The 21087-nt window shown below is 40.6% G+C and overlaps 1 protein-coding gene across 2 annotated transcripts in view; it reads right to left on the bottom strand.

The window, feature by feature from the left end:
* Window positions 1-18757, bottom strand: part of BDKRB2 (bradykinin receptor B2) — a 28675-nt gene extending 9918 nt beyond the window's left edge. The window contains exons 1-2 of one of the 2 annotated variants that reach the window (XM_057371888.1): window positions 18677-18757; window positions 8906-9095 (exon numbers count right to left, since the gene is read on the bottom strand). The gene's annotated coding sequence lies outside the window, so the exon portion shown is untranslated. The remainder of the gene's footprint in view (window positions 1-8905; window positions 9096-18676) is intronic. The other variant, XM_057371889.1, reaches the window with a different exon arrangement.
* Between the last annotated feature and the right edge of the window lie 2330 nt (window positions 18758-21087).

The raw sequence follows: 21087 nt of genomic DNA, 5'->3' as shown, positions 1-21087 counted from the left end.
GCTGATGGATTGTCATTATAGGCAAAGAAGGACTCTGCGTAAAAGGGCTCTGAAAAGGTGATGGTCATCAGTGCCACAGCCAGAAACTGAGGGTTGGGYAGAGTCCCTAGAGCACCTTGCTGTCTCCTGGCATACTGGTGGGATGTCCAGCTGTTCAAGGGCTGACCCACATGTTCTGCACCAGAGGGAGCACCCCCAGGACAGGCATGAGGGTTAATTAATCAGCCAGTGCAGGATAACATCCAGAGCCCAGCAGAGTGGTTAATCTCAGCATGTGGAGGGAAAACTCTGTGCTATAGCCATCCATGCTGGAGCCTGTGGAAGCTCTTGAAAGAAGAGAAGGGGCACGTGATGATTTGGAACAAAAAGTCCTCTAAGGATCAAGAGATAMGAGCTAAGGAATAGAAAAACAGGGAAAAAAACTCAGAGTTCGGTTCATGCTGCTACTGGATTAATGCAAGCTCCAGCACAGCTTTACTATCCAATGGGATATTCTGCTTCAGGTGGGTGTTTTTCACCATCTGTTTTGGGTCTGGATGAAGCCCTACAGCTGCTGAACTCATGACTCCATTAGTACTGCTGCTGGTGTTAACCTTACCTTGTACTGTGCTAAACATTTTCTGTAGGCTAAGATACAGTGAAAATTAAATGTCTCATGATAGTCTCAGTAATGTCTTATGCAAGGACAAATTCTGAAATGTGTAATAAGAATTCAGGTTATTTCAATGTTACCTGCAGTAATCTCCTCTGTGGGAGTAAGGGAGGGACTTTGTAATGCATATTTTACAGCTGTTGTGACTTTGCTGATTACATGTTTTGCAGAAACAAGGTGTGAAATTCGTAATTAGTATATTCTGAGATTGTCATAATATTAACCTTGCGAATTTAGTCCTCAGAGACAAGAGGTGGAGCCTAAAACAGATAAATGCTGTTACGATGCTAGCTGCTATAATGGGGTTTGCTGGAGCAAAAGAGAGAATATTAAAAAGCACAGGTACACAGTCCTGATGTTTTCTTACATAGGCTAATTTGCAAGGACAGAATGGGCCCAAGGCCCCGCTGCTCCTCTCCAAATGAGGAACTTCTGTGATGAACAATTATCCATGATAAAATTTGCCTAGAGAGCAGCTTAATTTCTCATTTATTTCAGGGATTCCTTAGCAAGACCGCGTGAAGGACAGGTATGACAGCCAGTCTGTAGCTTCCTTAGCAGAATTTTACAATTACCTGGTTTGCTTTAAGTACTGCCAGTGCCCAAAAGTGTTTTCAGACACATAGAGCTTGCTTGCCATACATCCATGCAGCTCCATGTACAGCTGCGTGTCAGGGGCACAGAGGAGTAGAAGAGCTGGGAGAAAATAAATGGGTTTGGATGAGTGGCTGCAAACTGAGAGACTTCTGACACTGGCTGACTTCTGACATGGTGATTTTTTAGAAGACACGTTAGCTACAGAAAGAAACAGGTAAGGGCTGCCCTAGCCTCGCCTCTGACCCTCTTTCTGCACAGTTCCAGCCTGCTTTGAAGCTTTATATTTTTTCTGTTTGTCCTCTTGAACAAGGAGAGCCCAGCTGGGGCAGCCAAGTGTTGCCTGGTTGTGCCTATTTGCCAGGCAGCCTTGCTTCTTCACAATCAACGCAAAAGCTGCAGTAAATGTGACACAGGAGTTGCCAGAGCCAGAAGAAGAGAAAGGGTCTGTGCCTGACAGATCTGCTGTGGCTGAAATGGGAAGCAGTAGGATTTAAAAGCTGCTGCAAGCAAGGGAGGTTTTCCACAGCCTGGTCTGTGCAAGGAAGCCTGGAAGTCCTGCTGACCCCGTGTAAATACCACTGCTGTCCCCAGGAGCCTGGAGTATAAACCTACCAGGTTGTTAGGAGGCTGTAGAATGTCCCCTAAACTGCCTCGTTTGTGACTATCAGACAGGTGTTTGCTGATGATAAGCAAAGAGATAAGTTTAATTTGAACAGCTTTGGAGGATTTGGTTCCAGGACAATGTCTATTTGAGAGGAAAAGGAGTATTTTTGTTTAGTAATAGGGTATAACAAAACAATCTCAATGCATAATTTCTCCTTTAGCTCCACACCACCAGTGTGGCAGGCCTGAGGCACAAGTGATGGGATGGCACAAAGCAAAGGCATTGCTCAGCAGGAACCCAAAGGTGAGCTGGAAGATTCAGCTTCAGTGACTGAGTCTCACATTCAGACTTTAACATCAACAAAAATACCAAACCCATCCTCTTTGTAAATTCTATACCTTTTCCATAAGGTTTATTTTCAAAGCTTCTATTTCAGCCTCCTCTTGCAACACTTGCTCCTGAAAAAAATCACCATCTATCCCCAGTTCACTGAGACCCTTGTTTCCATCTAATCCAAAACCAATGGGACTGCTTGTACCCATCTCTTTGGCTTCAAAATGGGTTTGCATCTTAGAATACTGGCAAGTAAAATTATATCACTCTTGTGGCATCTCTGAAATGGGTTCTCAAATGTTTCTGAAYGCCCTTTTAATTCTGTGTTACTGTGGAGGCATTTAGTTATTGTGGAGAGGTAGAGGAAGTGTCAGAAATATTCCTAAAATGTTCTGCTTTTGTGGATCCCACGACATTAATTTTTAATTTTCAATCTTCGTATAATGAATCTCTAATGGGYTTTAGCACATTTGAGGTTGTAGATCAGTGGACACTTTCTGTGGCAATGTTAACTTAAAGGTTTCATGCTTTTCATACACCCTTCACTGTCCCTTTTACCTCATGGCTGCCCTCGCTGCTCATGAGGCTTCATGTTGAACCAGATTCAGCAACTTGACTGGGACAAAAATAACCTTGCAAAAGAAAAAGTTATTTTTAGTACAGATCAGCTCCATAGTTTGCCAGAAAATTAAGGCAATAAAGAAAATATACAGKGGAGCTGCCTCTTGAAAGTGTAATTTTTAGATATTATTTCTTGTGTAAGCTTGAAACACATCAGGGAAAGGAGCTATTGTTCTGCAGTTATCATTAAAGGCATCTACATCAACTATGTTAGAAAAAATAGGGGGAAAAAAGTTGGTCTGTTTAAGTAGTTATTTCAGTAACAATGAGACTAAGGTGAGAAGAGGCTAATAATTTCTCTGCCTGTGTGGGAGATGAATTCACTCAATTCCAGCTAAGGAAAGGTGTGGAGAGAACAGAAGTCCAATCAGATGGAATGAAGCACTTTACATAACATACTTATTTTCCAAATGGAAATCTTGAAAGTTCTTACTTTAATATCTCCAAGGTTATCATTTCCTAAAATGAATTCTTATACTCTTTAGCTTAAAAAACCTGGTGTRCTATTTTTCATGGCTGTTTGTCCATCCCATTCAAGAACTGTGATGACTTTGACAAAAGGTATAATCTCTGAGTAAAACAGTTATAACTAAAATGGAGAAGAACAGCATGACTGTGGTGAGAACTGGAAGGAGAAGGAAAATGTGAACTTATCCAGAGAGAAATCCCGTCCTGAACACAGGACCTTTGTATATGGGAGAGGGCCTACCTCATTGCAAACAGGTTTTGATTTACTTCMGACTTGTGATGATGTTTGTGTTACAGTCAATGTTTGACCTCTGACTTGCTGCCATCAATATTTTAGAAACTTTTCTACTAAAGATGACCTCCAAAATATTGCAAATGTCACCAAAGGTTGTTGCTGTTGTCCTAAAAGTGCAATTTTTGTAGAATTCTATTTAATCTGAAGTGAGAAATAATAATTTCAACAATAGAGGCTGTTTCAGGATCAAAATACAGAATCTGCAAGTTTCTCCAGCTGCTAAATAATTAACCTKCAGCCTTGTAATTGCAGAAGTTTCAAAGATCCAGCTGTAAAAGCCCAGAGTAGCATRGTCTGATTTTGTAGCTGACCCTGCTTTGAGCAAGTGGTTGACATACAGACTGTCCAGCCCACATTATCATAAATTCTTTAATTTGTGCTTCTTGTGCTAATAAATGAAAATTGGATTCAAAAAAATAATAAAAAAAAAAACAACCCAAAAAAATTGTAGAATCAAAGAATGGCTTGGGGCAGGGAACCTTCCACTAGACCAGGTCCCTGGTTACTTAAAGCTGAATTTCAGCAGCAAGTGCYCTCTCTCATTGGAATTTTCTTCCTCACTGAGGTGCCCTTGCTCAGCAAGGCTTTTTAGGAAGCTATGCAGGTTTTTTTGAGRGCACTATGAGAATTGGCCTTCACTAAACTATTTTTTAAAATTATTTTTAATTTTGGGACACAAAACTGGTTCACCTAAGTCACAGAATGAACCAGAGAAACGTGTTTCTTGTATCAGTAGGGATTTTCAGATGGGGGAACAAGGCAGCCTGGGTGCCAGGAAAGCAGATCCTGCATGGCCAGGAGTTGAGGGGCCATTACTGGCAGCTGAAATGTGCTGAGTTAGTCTCCTGCATCAGGACTACCAAGTGCCACACTGGGCTGTTGGAACATGTATGTGCTGCTCTGTTCACSTTTTTGGTCATTCTGGTGCTTCAGTTGTGTGTTAAGGAAAGAAAGAATAYCCCAGCGAGAGAAATAGATATGGAATTATAGCAAAAGAAGATATGGAAAAGAGTTTCTGAGGAATTAGTCTTTTAAAACAATCCCAGTTTTCAGAGATCAAAATGATAAGCGGCTGATTTCTCTCAGAAGAAATGGTTAAAATATTAGTTTCTGATTTTAAAGAAGATAATAAAGGAGGGTTAGGTCCATACTTGAAATGAATAAGAGTCGGATGTAGTGTTCAGTGCATTGGACCTTGACTTAGTGAAGCTTTTAAGTAAAATTTCTGCTTGGTTTTTGGAGAATAAGAATGCTGTGTAAAGCTCTGTGGTACCTCCTCAACAGCTATAGCAGATGAACTACAAGTAAAATTTTTGGKTTTACTCTTTTGAATTTCTTCTGASAAAAGTTATTGTCTAGGGAAAAAAATCTAAACCCTAACTTCTTTTTGCTTGCTTTTTGACCTCTTAAAAATCTGCATGTTCATAACACCTTTCCARTTCCTGAGAACTTTGTATTCCTTAAAGCTCACTTAAAGGCTATCCATAGTTTTTGATTACTATCTCAAGGACAGTGTATGCTAAAAATGTTGAGCAAGAAATAACTTTTTAAATTAACCACTTTCCTTGCAGAAATATGTCCTCTTCATTCTCAGAATTACTGAGAAAACACATATTTGATCAGAAACATGCTGGCATGCAGCTCTGATCATCTTTCATTCCCATTGTAATATTTATAAATGCCATGTATTATTGTAATAAGCAAGCAGTAATTTTACTGAGAGCACTTTATAAATGTGAGTGGATTCAGCCTCTCCTGTGAAAATTTCTGAGATAGGCTATTATGGGGCTACATGGGCACATCCAGTCAGTGGTGAGCACAAGGACTAGATGGACCATTCCTGCCATAGAGATTTTGCAATTTTGCATGTATGAACTCACTGGGCTGTTCTTTGGAACAGTGTAACTCCTCTTGTGTGGAAATCTTTCACACAACCGAGACTTTGGAAAACATCCCAGCAAAACTTTGCTGTTGGTGATGCTCTGAGAACATTCCTTTTGCAGAGAAAGGCGCATCAACGCATCATTAAATTTAAAAGGGAAGGGTATAAACAAATACATAATAGGAAATGCCAAATCCCCTGAACACTGTTCTAGAGTTGTTTTGGACATATCACAGCAAGGCACAGTTTGAATGAAGGAATGAAACATGAAGGTAAATCCCTCAGCTGTTTATTTTTCAACAATAAACCTTCTGCTAATATTAGAGAGGGTTTATCAATAAAAGTAAATGAGGTCTGCAACTGGGGTGCCATCAAGAACTGAAAATGTGATATCTACAAAACATGTGCATAGTGATGTGCTCACAGCAACAATTCCCTAAGTTAAATTTAGACCTGAAAAGCTGTTTTACGGTTTTGTTTTCCCGAAGATTTCTATTATGTGGATGCTGTGCAGCTTTTCCCTTCCCTTTTGTACATGATGGATTAATAAACTAATAGTAGAACTACCCTRAAGGAGAACTCCCTGTACTTCTCAGCAACTTTCGGTATTATGGTAGTTCAAGAGGAGAGAAAGAAGTTTAATTCAAAAACTATCTAACTACTCTGAAAACAGGTATCACTGCCTTCCACCTCCTCCAGCACACACTTCAATTTCTGCTGTTCAAACAGCTCAGAAATTTTAAGCTGTTCTGAYTTTTTCTCCATCTCCAGTTTTCTTATGACAGTATGCCTATGAAGARATGAAGTATAGGAAGGCCTTAACTGTAAGTGTTAAACAAACATAAGTCAGTTTGTTCCTCTCTTTGTAGTCATGATGAAAGATCTCTGTTCTGTTTAATTTGGAATAAAATCTGGAAATTGGGTAATTCACATGCTTGTATACTAAGATGCCACAGGCTTATTGAATAATGTTGATTGAGAGTATTTATCTTTATGAAGCTATTTCCAGTTAGTATAAATACTKAAATAAACACTGAATCTGAATCTTCCATGTTTGGAAATATCATCAGTTTTGAGGTTTCTGATGTCAATCTCACAACTTCTTCTCCCTCACCCTGTGAATATTTGCTGCTCTTCTCAAGTCTTTAATTCTTCAGGATTTTGATCTCCACGGACCYGCCCAACTCCTGCTCCCTTAGACTTAATGTGACCCTGCTCCACAGCCTGGTGCCAGGAGTCACCAGAAGCCTTGTGTGTCCTGAACCAAGATGATAACTTTCCTTCTAACAGCCCAGCACCTAAATCTTACTCAACACAGGTCACAACTGGATCTACACTTTTCCTGTGTGTATTGTAGTGTGTTTGCTCAAAATGTTTTGGCAACTGAGAAAGAAAATATTCAAACAGGAGGAAACTGACCACAAGCTCACTCTGCAAGGCTGGCAGGGTATTTCGTTCTGGTTTTTTGGCATTTCTCGTGTGAGAATAGGTAAGGTTAACCATGAGTGCTCATTGTCCAAAGCTCAGCCAACAACTAGCATTTAGGTTATTGTCAGGAAGAGTGAGAAATCTGGGARCTGCAGCAGGAGTGGGACTGCAAAAGCACTGCAGGAGTGAAGAACAGTCATYCCTTCGATGGATGGATTCATTCCTGAGAACATTTTCATGGGAACAATGCACAGAGCAAGATTCAGGTCACACCTAGAGTTCAGGTTAGGGCTAGGGGAGTCCCAGGCTAGGTTTGCTCTCTCAGAGACAGGGTGAGCCCTGCCAGGCCCATGTCTGTGTTTATCACATTTCTGACACTGATTCTTATCTGCCCTCTGTGTTTTCCCAGGTATGTGATATTGAGTCAGCCTACTTTTGCATCCTGCTATCYTGAGCTTTGTTGTCAGCATTTGCTTTCAGAAATCTCCAAGTGTAACACTGAGCTTAAGATCCATCTGCTGCCATGTCCTGTTGGGCTTTGTTGACTTGATTTTCATATTTGGCCCAAAATTATGTTTGAATTTCATCCTCAGTAAGGTTAGAGGTTCAAAGTCAAACTTTGCAAGTGGCATTCAGCTTTCCACTTCCTTTTCTCAAGYTCTCTGGTGCCCTTGTGGACAAGCATTAGCTAACAACAATAATACAAGCAGGCATGTTAAATAATGCCAGGATACAGCTCAGCCTTGAATGCATTGGTTTCAGATTCCTGTTTGCTCCAGCCTTCAGATGGAGTGGCTCTCACTCTGAAGGACAGACAGAGGAGATGCTGAGGAAGAGGAGAGATGAAGGTGGCAGATCCAAGTCAGAGACTCTGGCAAGTTTAAAGTGCCACAGGTGGTGTTATGTGTGAAGGGGAAAGGAAGTGACCTTGATGGAGACAGTGCTGTCTGGGGCCCTGGTTATTTCTAGGTAGAAATAAGTAAAGAACAACAAGACACTCAGTTTGTAGTGTGGGTAAAATCAACCCACAGCTGTTATTTGCTTAGACTGACAAAGCTCAATTTSTGTTGTCAGATGTAAGGCCTCCTGTGAACAGGAGAATGGTCAGATCATGGTTTGCTTACATTTTTACGATTTGCAAAGTTTATGCTCAACATTGGATCTGTTGCTGAGAAGATGACCCTCTATCAAGATAATTTATTCCTATTCCTGGCTGGTTCACTGCCAAGCTTGACAATACTCCTCCCATTGAGCTCTCCTACAAAAAATGCTGGATGGAAGCCAAACTGCACATTTGTACAGGGAGAGAAGGAGCCCAAGCAGTGCTTGGAGTGAAAGCAACCTGCCTCAGSCTCAGGAACCTCACAGGGCTCCCTGTTTGGTGTCAGTGACTGCTGGGAAACCCTKTCTTGTCCTGGGGCTGGAATCTTGCACATCCCTTAACCCTCCTACCCTCATGGTGTCTGACTACAAAGCTGAATGATCACAACTTGCACAAATTAACTGAAGTACAAAGACAAATAAGAGATTTTAAACCTCCCCAGTTTTATAATATGACATGTAGATTTCCCAAGTTGGAACAAGGTCAACGGTGGCTGTATCTACCTCGTGAGCTCTGCAGGCACCATAGGAATTCTCTGTTGTGGACAAGGGATTACTGTACTCCACTACCACTACAGAATTCAGTGTTTAACATGCTAGCATTGTGAGACCAATTTCATATCCATTGCAGGAGTGTGATACTATGTGGAATAGCAGCTCTGATGATATCAAACAGTACAATGCAGCTCTCAAATTGCAGACAATACCCTGAGTCCAGTGAATAGCTAAGGCATCTAGTGATAAAGAAATAAAATRCTAGTGATCTTATCAAGAGTAGCTTGTGCAGTTAGATTATATTTCTGTGTTAAAGTGAGAATTTCCTGCTTTAGAAAACAGCCTTTCCTGAAAGCCAGATAGCTCAAACCCATTGCAAGAACCRGGGAAAAACCAGCTAAGCTGGAAAAGAAAAAGGTGAATTTTCACCTGGCAGATGACAGCTTTTGGGACGTGGACTGGAGGAGCCGTTTCTTGTGTGGGTTCTCAGAACTCGTCTTGGGGTTCAACCAGTTTARTTGCAGTCTTGATCTCAGCATGAAAGACAGGAGAGCCCTGGTGAAGCATGTGAGTGACATAAATTGTTTGATGACTTCATTACAGAGAGCAATGGAATATCCTGCAGAGAGAGAGGGATGGGATTAGCAGAGCCACAGCAGTGGAATGATAAGAGGAAAAGGCTGTAAGTCCTGAAGCAGATCAGCTCCCCAAGAAGATAAATGACTGATCAGCTCCTTCATTCTCCGTGCTGCAGTGGAGGCACAGAAGAGCTGCTCAGCAATGCACAAACCTCCTCCCAAGGCTCTCTCCCTGACGTGCATGTGGATGTCCTCTAAAGCTTTGCTCTTTGATGYGTTGCTCCCACCAAGCCTCTTCAGCTCAGTTTAGCCACTCCTTCCTCTTAGCAATTGAAATACTGCTCTTTTCCCTGGSTAGCAGCATTAGGTTCTCATGACTAAGTAAAATGTGAAGGTCTAATGRCCAAATAGTATTTGTCAGTATTGGTCCCTATGAGCATTAAATACTTGATGGAGAGATTTGCCTTTCATATGAACTGGCTCTGTGCCCTGAAAGCACTTTACTTCTAGCACCTTGAGGACATTTTGGCAGCCATTTAGGAGAAAAAGATTTGCTATCTCAAGTGCCTCCAGTCACTATAATGTTCACACTGTTGTCAGGCATTTGCAATAATGCAGCATTTCCTGCACTTTTTCACCAGGGGCTTTCACAGGTGTGGCCTTTGAGGAAAGCCCAAGTGTCTCCAGTAACAAAGAGCTCCCAAAGAAGCTCACAGTGTGTGTGGCTGACTGGTTGTTGTCCCAAAGTCTAATATTTATTTCTTTGACAGCTACTGCTTTCCTCATTCCTTATCATACACATAACTGATTATTTTACTCTGCTGTATCTAGCAAAAACATAAAAGATGTTTTAACCTGTCACATTATGTCTGAAAACCACATTTGCAACTACACAGCCATCCCTGCCAGCAGCTGGAAATGTCTCAGTCACTACAGCTGTTCCCATGCTGATGGCTCTGTGCAAGCAGAGGAGTCCTTAGCACAGAAGACATCACAGGCAGAGCCTGTCCTCCCTGTAAATTGTGTTTTCTTAATGCCTTGTGTTCTCTTAATGCCTTTCACAACATGCTCAGACAACAGGATAGGTTTATAAGTATTATTAACTATATAATAATGCTTAAGTGAAATTACAGCTTYAATTTTGAGAAGGTGGAATTCAGAAGAGATTATTTTTACCCAGTTTGTTCAGGTTAGAACATCTAATGCATGGGCTCCTGAAGATGGTCCTAGTTTAATTTAGAACTTCCAACAACAGCTACACTCAATTATAAACTCAGATTTCAACCTCCTGAATAGTTTTTCTTGTGGACCWTCTCAGAGCATCCCCARCATCACTGATTTGTGTCATGGAGGGCAATACAAATGTGACATAATGCTCATTGTCTAAATAGCAGGTTTKCTTTATCAAATAATTGGAGGGYTTTGTTTGTTTGTTTGTTTATGTTAAATTTCACATTCTTTTAAGGACTAAAAGCAGAGTGTGACAGTGCAAGTAATGGTGAGATCCCTTCTCAAGGAGAAGCCAGTCTGTAATGCCCCTTACTTCTTAARTGATAAACTTCAGAAAGCCATTTTTCTTGTCCTTCCTAGGTCAAACACATCMTGTTACGTTGTTGTTTCTCGAGCAGCTGGGACAGTCATTTCATATTATTTTCATGTATCTGCTCCTCACTTAGCCAGTACATGAGTATTTGCAATTGGAAAGAGGTCAGTTTTCAGATAGCACAGCTAGAAACCAACATATTCTATATATTGAAGAGAAAAGCTCAAAACCAGATGTACCTGTTAGAAATGGTGTGTGAGTAACTACAGTGAATTTCAAACTGTATTGCAATTATCTTGATAGCAACAGCAGATGAAAATTAGATATAATCCAAATAGAGCCTTTCTGCTGAAAACCTAAAACCCAGGGGAATTCTAATCACAACATTTCTTAAGTGGGAATACATCCTATCTCTGTTGGAAGAACTAAGTATTCAAATACATGCTGATAGGGATTTGGTGATTAAACTGTACAAAAGATGGATGTGACTTTCACTGAGAGATCTGGAAGGTTCAGGATGCTTCTCCAGCTGAGAAGCAGTGTGATTTACAGTGCCAATTTATAACAGTCAGTATATGGATTACAATTTTCATTTTTGCCTTTTCATACTTTGCCAGCATTTAAATGAAATTGTGTATTAATTTATTGTTATCCCTTTGTTAGCAACAGGAGATGACAGAGTCCTGCTGGAACCTGGTGCAGACTGTTTTTGCCTCTACATACCCAGGTTTTGGGCACTGGTGTTCACAGGGAAGATACATTCTATCTGCTCTTTCCAGATGTCAGACCCAACAAAAAAAAACGCAGGGCAACAGTTTAGTTAGAGAGACAGATTGCTTTAGTAAATGCCACAGCTCCTTCAAAGAGCYATTGTACCCAAAACTAACAAAAAACCAAAGTTTAGTGTCTGTCATTGACACAGACAGTGGGATCAAGTACACCCTTGGCCAGTTTGCCAGGGACCCAAGGTGTGGTGTGGTTGAGTGACAGTGGAGGGAAGGGATGCCAACCAGAGGGAAGGGATGCCAACCAGAGGGAAGGGATTCCATCTAGAGGGACCTTGACAGGCTTGAGAGGTGGGCCTGTGCAAATCTCATGGAGTTCAACAAAGCCAAATTCAAGGTGCTGCACCTGAGTTGGGGCAACCCCCRGTATCAGCACAGGCTGGGGATGAACAGATCCCTGCTGGGAAGGGCTTGGGGTGCTCACGGGTGATGGACATGACCTGGCAATGTGAACCTGAGCCAGAAAGCCAAATGAGCCCTGGGCTGCTTCCAAAGCAGCGTGGGCAGCAGGGGAGGGAGGGGATTGTGCCCCTCTGCTCTGCTTCCATTAATGGATTGTGTTTTCTGCTACCTCAAACTCACATGTCACTACAGCTACAAAGGAGACACTTTGAAAAGTGTTGGAGGAGGGGAATTTTCTTTTCCTATGAAATTGACTACCAAACCAGGAAATTCTTGGAGAAACTGATTTTCAAAGAAATATTTTTCACAAAAGATTTTGGGAATATAACAGAAAATGTTTTAAATATGTCATTTCTGATCTTGAACAAAAGAGAAAATGCACTGACTGCTGACAGTTTAGAGGGTGACCCAGCTCCACTTTTGCTCTCTCTAAACACTAAAGTGTTTTATATCTTTACAAAGAGGAGTAGTTCAAAAAAAAAAAAAAAAAAAAAAAAAGCAGCTGTGAGAGCCCAGTTCACTACAGTTTATCCCTCAGGCACTTCCTTAAGGAGGAAAAAAGGATTTCAAAATCCTTTATCAGTTCTCCCCATTCCCAGACAGATTTATCCTCTGTGAGTGCATTTTTTCCACGTTTTGTTTTCATGCTTTTGATAAAAATGGCAAGACCAGCTTTTCTCTGAAACAGAAATTTTGTCTTCTGACCAGCTTCATAAATTTTGAAAAAAAATCAGATTTAAGTTAATCCATGTCACCTTTGCACCTGCGTACCACCACTTTTGCCACCACTGCAGAAGGGGAAGCACCGCRTGGAATTGCGTGCGATGTTTTTCTGCAGCAGGCAGCAAAGGCTCATGGCAGGATGTCAGGGCAGGAACAAGTGAAGGGGAAATGAGCGGATGTGAGGTCTGGAAGGGAACATAATGATGCTGAGGGAAACAGAGGAGAAGAACTGCTGCTGGGGAGGAGGGAATGATGAAAAAGGAGAAATGATAATGTAGAAATGGAAGGAAGGAAAGAAGGGAAGAAGAGGGGTTTAATTTCCCAAGAGGGAAAAGGGCTCCAAACCAAAGAGTGAATAAGGATTCTCGCCTAAGTCAGGTATATACCATGCTTATGAAAGCTTTATCTGGGATTTTCATTTAGAATGTTAAAAAATGTAGGTAATTTACACAGTTTGGATCTGTATTTTACCCAGCTTCAAAATAGTCCAAAATCTGAAATTGTCTGATTTCTTCTTTTTAAACAAAAACTTATCTGTGATTTTTTAAGAGTATTTGATCAGAGTACATTTAYTCTAAGGCAATCTTTATTAATATGTTACATTAGACAGATTTTTTAAAAATTGAGACAAATGTGAGTGGGAACCTCTTAACCTGTCTATAGAAGTACATGATGCAAAGAGTAGAGGAATGGAACTCCAGATGTCTCATTCTGTACAGTTATGAACTGTAGTATGATTTAAATGCCAATTTGTAGACTACATGTATTGTAAAAGAAAATTAATTGCTGTCTTCTTACATTTCCAAAAAAAACCTCTTTCCAAAATGTTGCAGGAAACACCTATACAAAACTGACTTCACTTTGTCACTTCTAGTTCCTCCTACTTCTGGGAAAGTAAGTAGAAAGTAGTCCCTTTTGCTGACTTAGCTGACTGGAATTTATGAGCTATTTTAAGATAAAAATAGAGAAGTTTCTCAGAGGAAAAATGTAATCAGAAGGGGAAGGGATAGGGTTGTCTTGTGTGACCTACCTCCACATGGTGTTTTTTAAAAAAATGTTCAAATTATAAATGAAAGCTTCTATGACCAATGTGCCAGCCATTCATGAGCCATGAAATTCATTCATGTCTGATTCATTATGACTACTTTAGGCAGGCTGAACTATTATGATTTTGAAAATCAACTTGGAAGTCACAGAGAGGAAAAAAAAACAAAGCCAGGTATGGAGAAAGCTCTCAAATGTTAAACTGGTTCCTTTGTTCTTGTTGTTGTAAATGGATATTCCAAATTCTTTGTCTTATTTGAATTTATGATTTACTGTAAATATCTATATCGATTGCAGGCTTGAAAGAAGTTAACTCCTTTGGCTTATTTATCTGCCCTTGAGTGATAGTCCCACATCCTCATGACTTGGAAATTTTGGCATTAACTGAGAGAAAAAGACAAGATATTTACCCAGACAAAGGAAAATAAAATAAAAAATACAACTGGTTTTATCCTAATAGTTGGACACATCAGAAATGTCTGATGAAAATATTTGCTGATTGTTTTGTACATTGTGAAAAATCCGTGAGGAAAGTTACAGAGGTTCCATGTAGGACTGTCCCCTAGCAATGGGTTGGACAGGGCTGCATGGATATGTGAATAAACATGAATTTTACTTCTCTGAAAAGATGCTAATCATTCTAAATATGTTGTTTTGTGTGTATGTATACATATATGCCTGTGTATAGAGRGAGAGGAGAGAGAATCTCCACAAAGCAAACATTTCCTGGTCACCTGCAGTGCCTCACACCTTTTGCCTGCTCTTTTGCTGTTTGCTCAYAGATAAAGTGGCTTGTTCCAGCACTAGAAGGACCAGACACAGCAAACCTTTCTWGGTGATGCCAAGGTGACAGTCATCTGTGAGCTGGTCTTAAACAGGTAAAACAGGATTCTACACGAGGAGCATGTGGGAAGACCCTGTTTTTCCCTGAGTAAAACAGTGTCTGGTGGGTTTAATTTAGATGACTCAATCTGAAGAAATAAAGAAATAAATTCATCCTGGATCTCGGGTATCACAGACAGGGATGAAGATCATTACAGTAAATAACCTGATGACACCAGGCTGGTTGTAAGATTCACTGGCTGAAGTTCAGTGTTGAACTGAAAGTGTGCAGTTAAAAAGGCTAAAATTTGACTTGAAGCATAGTATGAGTCCAGAAGCAGGTTTATCTGTTGTGATAGGTAAGGGAACCTGTACAGCATAAATTTCTTTCTAATCTCCCAATTTCACCGCTAGGAAAATCATCCTTTCACAGACCTTTTCCTCTGGAGAATGAGCCAGAAAAAGAGAATTTGTCGGTGATCTGTTTGTTAAGCAGGCTACCAGTGAGCAAATTGCTCATTTCTCCTGATACATCCATAAGGCTTCATCTTCTATAATCTGTCATTATTCTGCTGATGCTGATTTGGAGTGCACTGTGAGCACTCAGTCCAGCTGAGGGTCTGGCCTGTGTGGTTACTTGTGACACTTTWTGTCCCTCCATCTGGTTGTTTTCTTGGAGAGCTGTTGGCTGCTGTAGACACTGCCACACTGTCTGTGTTACACTGAGGACCAGAGGTTTTGGGGATAACCAGTGTGCAAAAATACTGCAGACATAGGGAGAGGCTGTGCCTCAAGGAGCTTCTAATCTGAGCAGAATCCAAATATCATACAGACTGTAAAATATGGCTTATTATAGGGAAAGGCTGCTGCAGAAGGGGGTGAGAAGTGCATGCAGAGCTGAGCCAAAATCTAGCAGCATGTGCTGCAATATTTCTGTCATCCTAAGAACCTTTTTAAGGATCAGGTCCCAGCTTTGAATTGTGAGAGCTTAACAGCTCCTTTTTGTAAAAATGCTCAAGGTACCTGATGGAACACTTGCAGTTTATTGSTTCCTGCTACCTGCAGGGAGTTCACCCTTAACATCGAGAAAGTGGCACATTGYTGTGCTCCCTGTGTGTGGGTAGAGGGACCTGCTGTCCTTTCCATGACCCCAGAGCAACAGCCCTTCAGCCAGTCAGACAGCTGATGGGAACTCTGACAGCCATGGCAAAGGGACAGGCCACCTCCGCACTGGGGTGTGGTCCCAAAGARCTTTTTCCTTTGTGCCGGAGCAGGAACACTGCAGGAAGAAAAGCACCTATGACCAGTTCTGCCTCTGGGCATGCACATAAACCCTGTCAATGTTAGAAAGACCTGGACCTCTACCATGGATCATTCAGGGTTTTTTTGTAGCATTTAACTGTAATCTCAGATAAAATGAGTGGGRAAAATGCGTTTCTGCATTTTGACAGCTCCATTCACTGCACATTAACCAYAGTCTGAAGTGTGTCTCTGCAATACTATCACCTTGCTGGAATACCTTATTGTGCAAAGCTACTGAATCTGCAAACCTGGATTATCAGATTTGTTTGCAAGGATCACACAAASCAGCCCAACCTTGCTGAATCAAGCTGAGGAGTTAACATGTAGGGGACTTAAATACAACACAGCAGCTAAAGTCAGTAAAATCCACCTGTYCAGGGAACACTAAAAGTCCTGAAGTATTTTGGTATCAGCTTTGCCACAATGTCTGAATTCTTTGGTCTTGCCTATCATCAGACTGAAGATAAGTGCTTTCAGCAGGCAACTTTTTTTGTTTTTCTCTGGTCTGTGTCCCATTTGTGCCTGTTCTCCAGCATTTAACTCCTCAGTGGGGTGTTGGACCATGACCAGGGTCCCTCAGTCCCACTCATTAGCTTTACTGCTGAGTAAAYGAGGTGTCACTACTGCAGTAATCTAGTTACAACTCGATCTGTGCAATGCCAGCCTGCAGGGCCCGAATTTAAAGTGCTGCTCTCCTCTTCTGTGCTTTCCCCTGGGCTGGCACAGCTGGGATGCCCTCTCCTCCCTCCCTCTCTGCTCAGGGCACCCAACCAAGGGGTGAAGCTGAAGCCACCCATTTGTGAGTCAGCACCCACAGACTGCTCTAGGGTGTGATTCCTTGGCAGCTACACGTTCCTAAAGCCCAGAAAGGGCTGGCAAAGCACAGCTTGTGTCTCCACTTTAAAGTGCCCTGTTCCTTCACAGCTGTATCAGCCAGGCAGAGACACAGCTTTCCATCTTCATGTATGGAGTGTGTTAAATGCTAGAAGGAAGATAAGCCTTTGATATGGTAGGGGAAACTCATCTCTATGCAGCACTGAGAGGGAGTTTTGAAAAATCATCAGTGGCAAGAGAACAAGGCTTATGTGTAATTTTAAAGAAAAGTAGAGGTTTTACTTAAATGGCATTTTTCTCAGTGTTGGGTTTTTTTTAAAACTTGATATTGATTAGCTTTGCTAATGAGTTCAGGTGCATTTTTTCCAGTTCATTTGGTTACTGAGAGGGAATTTGTTTTCAAAGCAAAGCTGTATTCTCTGAAAAGTTTTCCTAGACTTGTAATATGACGTTTTTTCCTACTGTGACTTTAAAAACAGYGGAATTTGGGTGACTAACAGATTCTTACGCCTTTCTTTTAATGAAAAACACATTATAAAACACTGGCTATTCTTAAACAATAAATTTTAGGTTCTTCATAATGAACGTGCTAAAATTCTCCCAAATTCCTTTTGTTTTCTGCCTGAGAAAATACTTGAAATATCACATAGCTACAAGAATTTTTAAAGCTGTTTTCCTGTGCAAGGATGGGATGCTTATTTCAGGAAGCTCTAACTCAGTAGAAAAGGCAGTTCCTTTGTTAGATTGTCGGTACAAAATGTTCAGGTAACACTGAGTAACTCAGTCTTGTTCTCACATGTACTCAGGCCCAGAGGAAAACCTGGACTAAAATTTTCTGGAGGTGTCTCTGCTCTGCTATTCCAAGGTCTTTTTTAACTGGGGTGTATTTATGCCTTCTGTTTGTGTTTTCACTGTTCACACAGAAAACAAGACAAATGAATTTGGAAGTCTATAAACGAATCTGGAGTGCTAACATGATCCTTTTAATTTTTTTCTTGATRATTACACATTATTAGAGACTGGATAAAAGTCATATGAATGATATTACTCAATATGCTGATACTTCAATCCTAGAGACTCATGTGTGAAAATAGAGATTTCTTTTATTTAGCTGTCTTCTAGTTCTAAGAAAATAAGCTGTATAAGATAAAAGTCCCATCTAAAACCCCCTCTTAGGAGATGGCACCTGTAAGATTACATACAGGGTATTAAAACAGGAATTCTAATGCCAGACTATTTGAATGCTTCTGGCTTTATGGCTTTTTACAATTATTACACTAAGAAGGCCACTTAACATACTGAGTAATGGAAAATGAATAGCTGAAAGTAGAGCATTTATTTCAACCTTTGGAATTTTTGTTATTTGAGTCTAATTACAATCCCACTACTAAGCGTTCTTTGTTTTCATCAGCACCTTAAACCAAGCTCCTACTGAATTTTTAACATTTGTATACAGATTTTTAAAAATAACCTAATAATGTAGCTTAAATGTCATCCAAACCCTTTCTTCTTTGTATTTTAAGTAAAAGTTTCAAAAGTTTAGCCTTTGCCATTCAATCAGTACAGATGAGACAGGTTAGCAGTGTAAGGTACACACACACACACACACACACACACACACACACACACACTTCTATGTCCTGCACAACAAAGTTTACAACCAAAATAATAAACAAGAGACAGAATTAACAGTAGATACAGAAAAGAGCTGACTCTGGTTTCTCCCTACTATTTTGTAGGTGATTTCTCAGCTGAAAACAAAGTTAGCTACTTGTACTTTCTGATTATTTTTGTGAGATGAAAGGAACTGTGCCCATGGTGTGATTACAGACATGAAGTGTCATCTGAATAGGAGAAATCCTTACCCTCCAGTTCACTGGACAGTATCTGTGGCAGATGAAGTACCCTGTGGCTTTGATGTGTTGGATACATTGAAATGAAACATTTTTCTRTAAATGTTATAGTTCTACAAAACCTGCCAAGTTACAAAATCACATTAGCAAAACTTTTTTTTTTTCTTCTTCCTGGAGGAGAAATAATATCAGCTCTTTTGTCACTGAACCAGAAACCTATTAAGAATTCAATAAGTGGTTCCCAAGAAGCAACAAACCACACTGAATTTAAACAGTAAGAACTTTTCATATGAAAGAGAAGTGGAAAAACATACCTTGGCTTAAAATTCAGCCCTGAGCAGATACAAATGAGTGAAGTGCAACACGTCTCTGGAAACAGCTCCTTCTCTAGTATGAATGAGTCTAACTTATGATTTTACTGCCCCTCCCTGAACACAGCAGACTCATCCCTCTGTTGATGACATCATATTCTTGGATTTACTCCCATACTATATTTTAAAAACATTATTTATCTACTGTATACAGCATGAGACCACTGATGTTTTAATATGGGTGGCAAACAACACAAACCCAGCTAAGGTACTGATGTTCCCCAGTGTGTGTATAAAACAGTCATGTGTTTGTGCAACAGCTTCCAGAACTGTGCATGAGCATGCACGCAASAACACACGGCTCTTATCCTGATCTAGGGGAATGGAGAGTGCCTTTTTTATTTTACTGGTGTTAGAGCTAAACAAGTCAGCTTTCTGGAGGACTTGGATCTYTAAAACAGAAAAGATCAAGTATCTCATTTGCAGTCTGTTTTTCCATGGGAAGAAATTTACTGTTGGTATTTCTCAAAGAAATACTGCTCTTCCTCTCTGATTACTTGGTCTGCAAAGAACAAGTACAGAATCCAAATACCACTTAAAGATTTAAATTGGACCAAAATTTCTTCAAGGTTATGGCTGAAATCTCTGTATTAATCAGAATTATAGCCAAAGACCAGAGCATACCCTTTTTACTTACTACAACGACTTTTATTCTGGATGTCAGATAATTAACAAAGAACTAATTTTAGACTGTTTATTAGAGGCATAGCTGGCTTTCCCCTAATATTTATGCAATAAAACTGAAATCTGAAATGGCAACCATGGTTACAGAATTCCACACAAAGGACACATCCATATTCAAAGGAGAAATGAACAGAGAAAAGAACAGTCCACTTAGTTTGCCACAAAATCTAATTCAGAAAGTGAACAATTCAGGAGAAACRCTGGTCTGTATAGTGACCAGTGCTATCTACCAATGAATATATTTGGCTCCCACTCTCCACTGGTTTGTCATTTACACTTCTAGAGCAACACACTTACTTGGTGTGTATTCCAGCAGGAATCACTGCTTTGCTTTAAGTCCTTTTCTATYTCTTTCTTGGAATAGCTTCTTGGTACGTTTTCTGTCCTTATTGGAACTAGTTGAGTCATGCTCTACTATCAGCAATACCTTTCCCTGGTCTGTCCCTGATTTCCCTGCACCAGTTCCAGTTTGATTATGTAATCTTGAKACTCACAATCTCAAAGATCTTCATTCCACTTTTTTTTCCCTCTAGTTATTTTTTTTAACTCCTTATGTACTTGAATAAAAATTTTAGGGCTACAGCTAGATTTTTAGTTTCTGGCTGGTCATGGATTTGATATTAAATATTAACATAATTTTGCAAATACAGTGCCTCAAAATTCTGCTTTGATTTTAAGRCATGTTTTCTGTGTTCATAGGAGGGACTCTGTTGGCTCATTTGTAATGTAATAAAACCCAGCTATAGCCAGATCTACTCAGCTGCACCTGAGGAATGTGGTTAACTTCTGGAAGAGCAGGGGAGCAGTGTTCTGCAGCCTTTTCAGGAGGCTGAGGCAGGTGTTGCCAGCAGCCAGTCTGCTATGGAGGCTTGCTGAATGGCGGAAGAAATGTTTTTGCAGTCATCCCAAAAACTTTAGAGGGGCAAAGCTCTGAAAGAGAGGAGCTATCCATCTGTACACAGAACCAGGGCTGCCCCATCCCAGGTACAGAATCTGTCACTTTCTCTTGAACTTTTTATGGCTGGTGATTCCCCATCTCTCATTTGTTGAGGTCTCTCTGCAGGACCTCCCTGCCCTTGAGGGAGTTGACAGCTCATTCTAATTTAGTGTTTTTGGCAAACTTAGTATCCCTTCCAGCCCTTTGTCCAGGTCATTAATGAAGATGTTGAAGGGCACAGGGCTGAGGATGGAGCCCTGTGGAACMCCACYAGTGACAGGTCACCAGTCTGATGYCACCCTATTGACTCTAATTTTGTCACCCACCCCTTTGCACCTGACATAAGCAGGTTGTTCACGCAGTGTGTAACATAATTATGCAGATGTAGGATGAACATTTTGTTCAGAAAGAAGTTGTGACAGCAGCAAAAACTTGGCTGMWKTCCCAAAAGATTACACCTACTKGCCTTTTTCAACCAGCTAGGTGRGTTACCTTGTCATCAAAGGAARTCAGGTTTGCTAAGCAGGACTTTACCCTCATGAAGCTGTGCTGGCTGTGACCAAGGACTGTGTTGTCTTTCAGGTGTTTTTCAATACCTGCCAGAATAATCTCCACAGCTTTACCAGGCACTGRAGTGAGACTGACAGASCTGTAGTTCCCAGAGTCCTCCTTGCCCTTTTTGAAAAKCAGGACAAYGTTCACCATYTTTCAGTCAGCTCCAAATTCCCAAGAG

The sequence above is a fragment of the Malurus melanocephalus genome, unplaced genomic scaffold (assembly GCF_030028575.1).
Source record: "Malurus melanocephalus ecotype Western Australia unplaced genomic scaffold, MMel_1.1 scaffold_161, whole genome shotgun sequence".
NCBI classification, from domain to species: domain Eukaryota; kingdom Metazoa; phylum Chordata; class Aves; order Passeriformes; family Maluridae; genus Malurus; species Malurus melanocephalus.
Note: the sequence above shows the minus strand (reverse complement) of the source record. Positions and strands in the feature narration are given on the sequence as shown.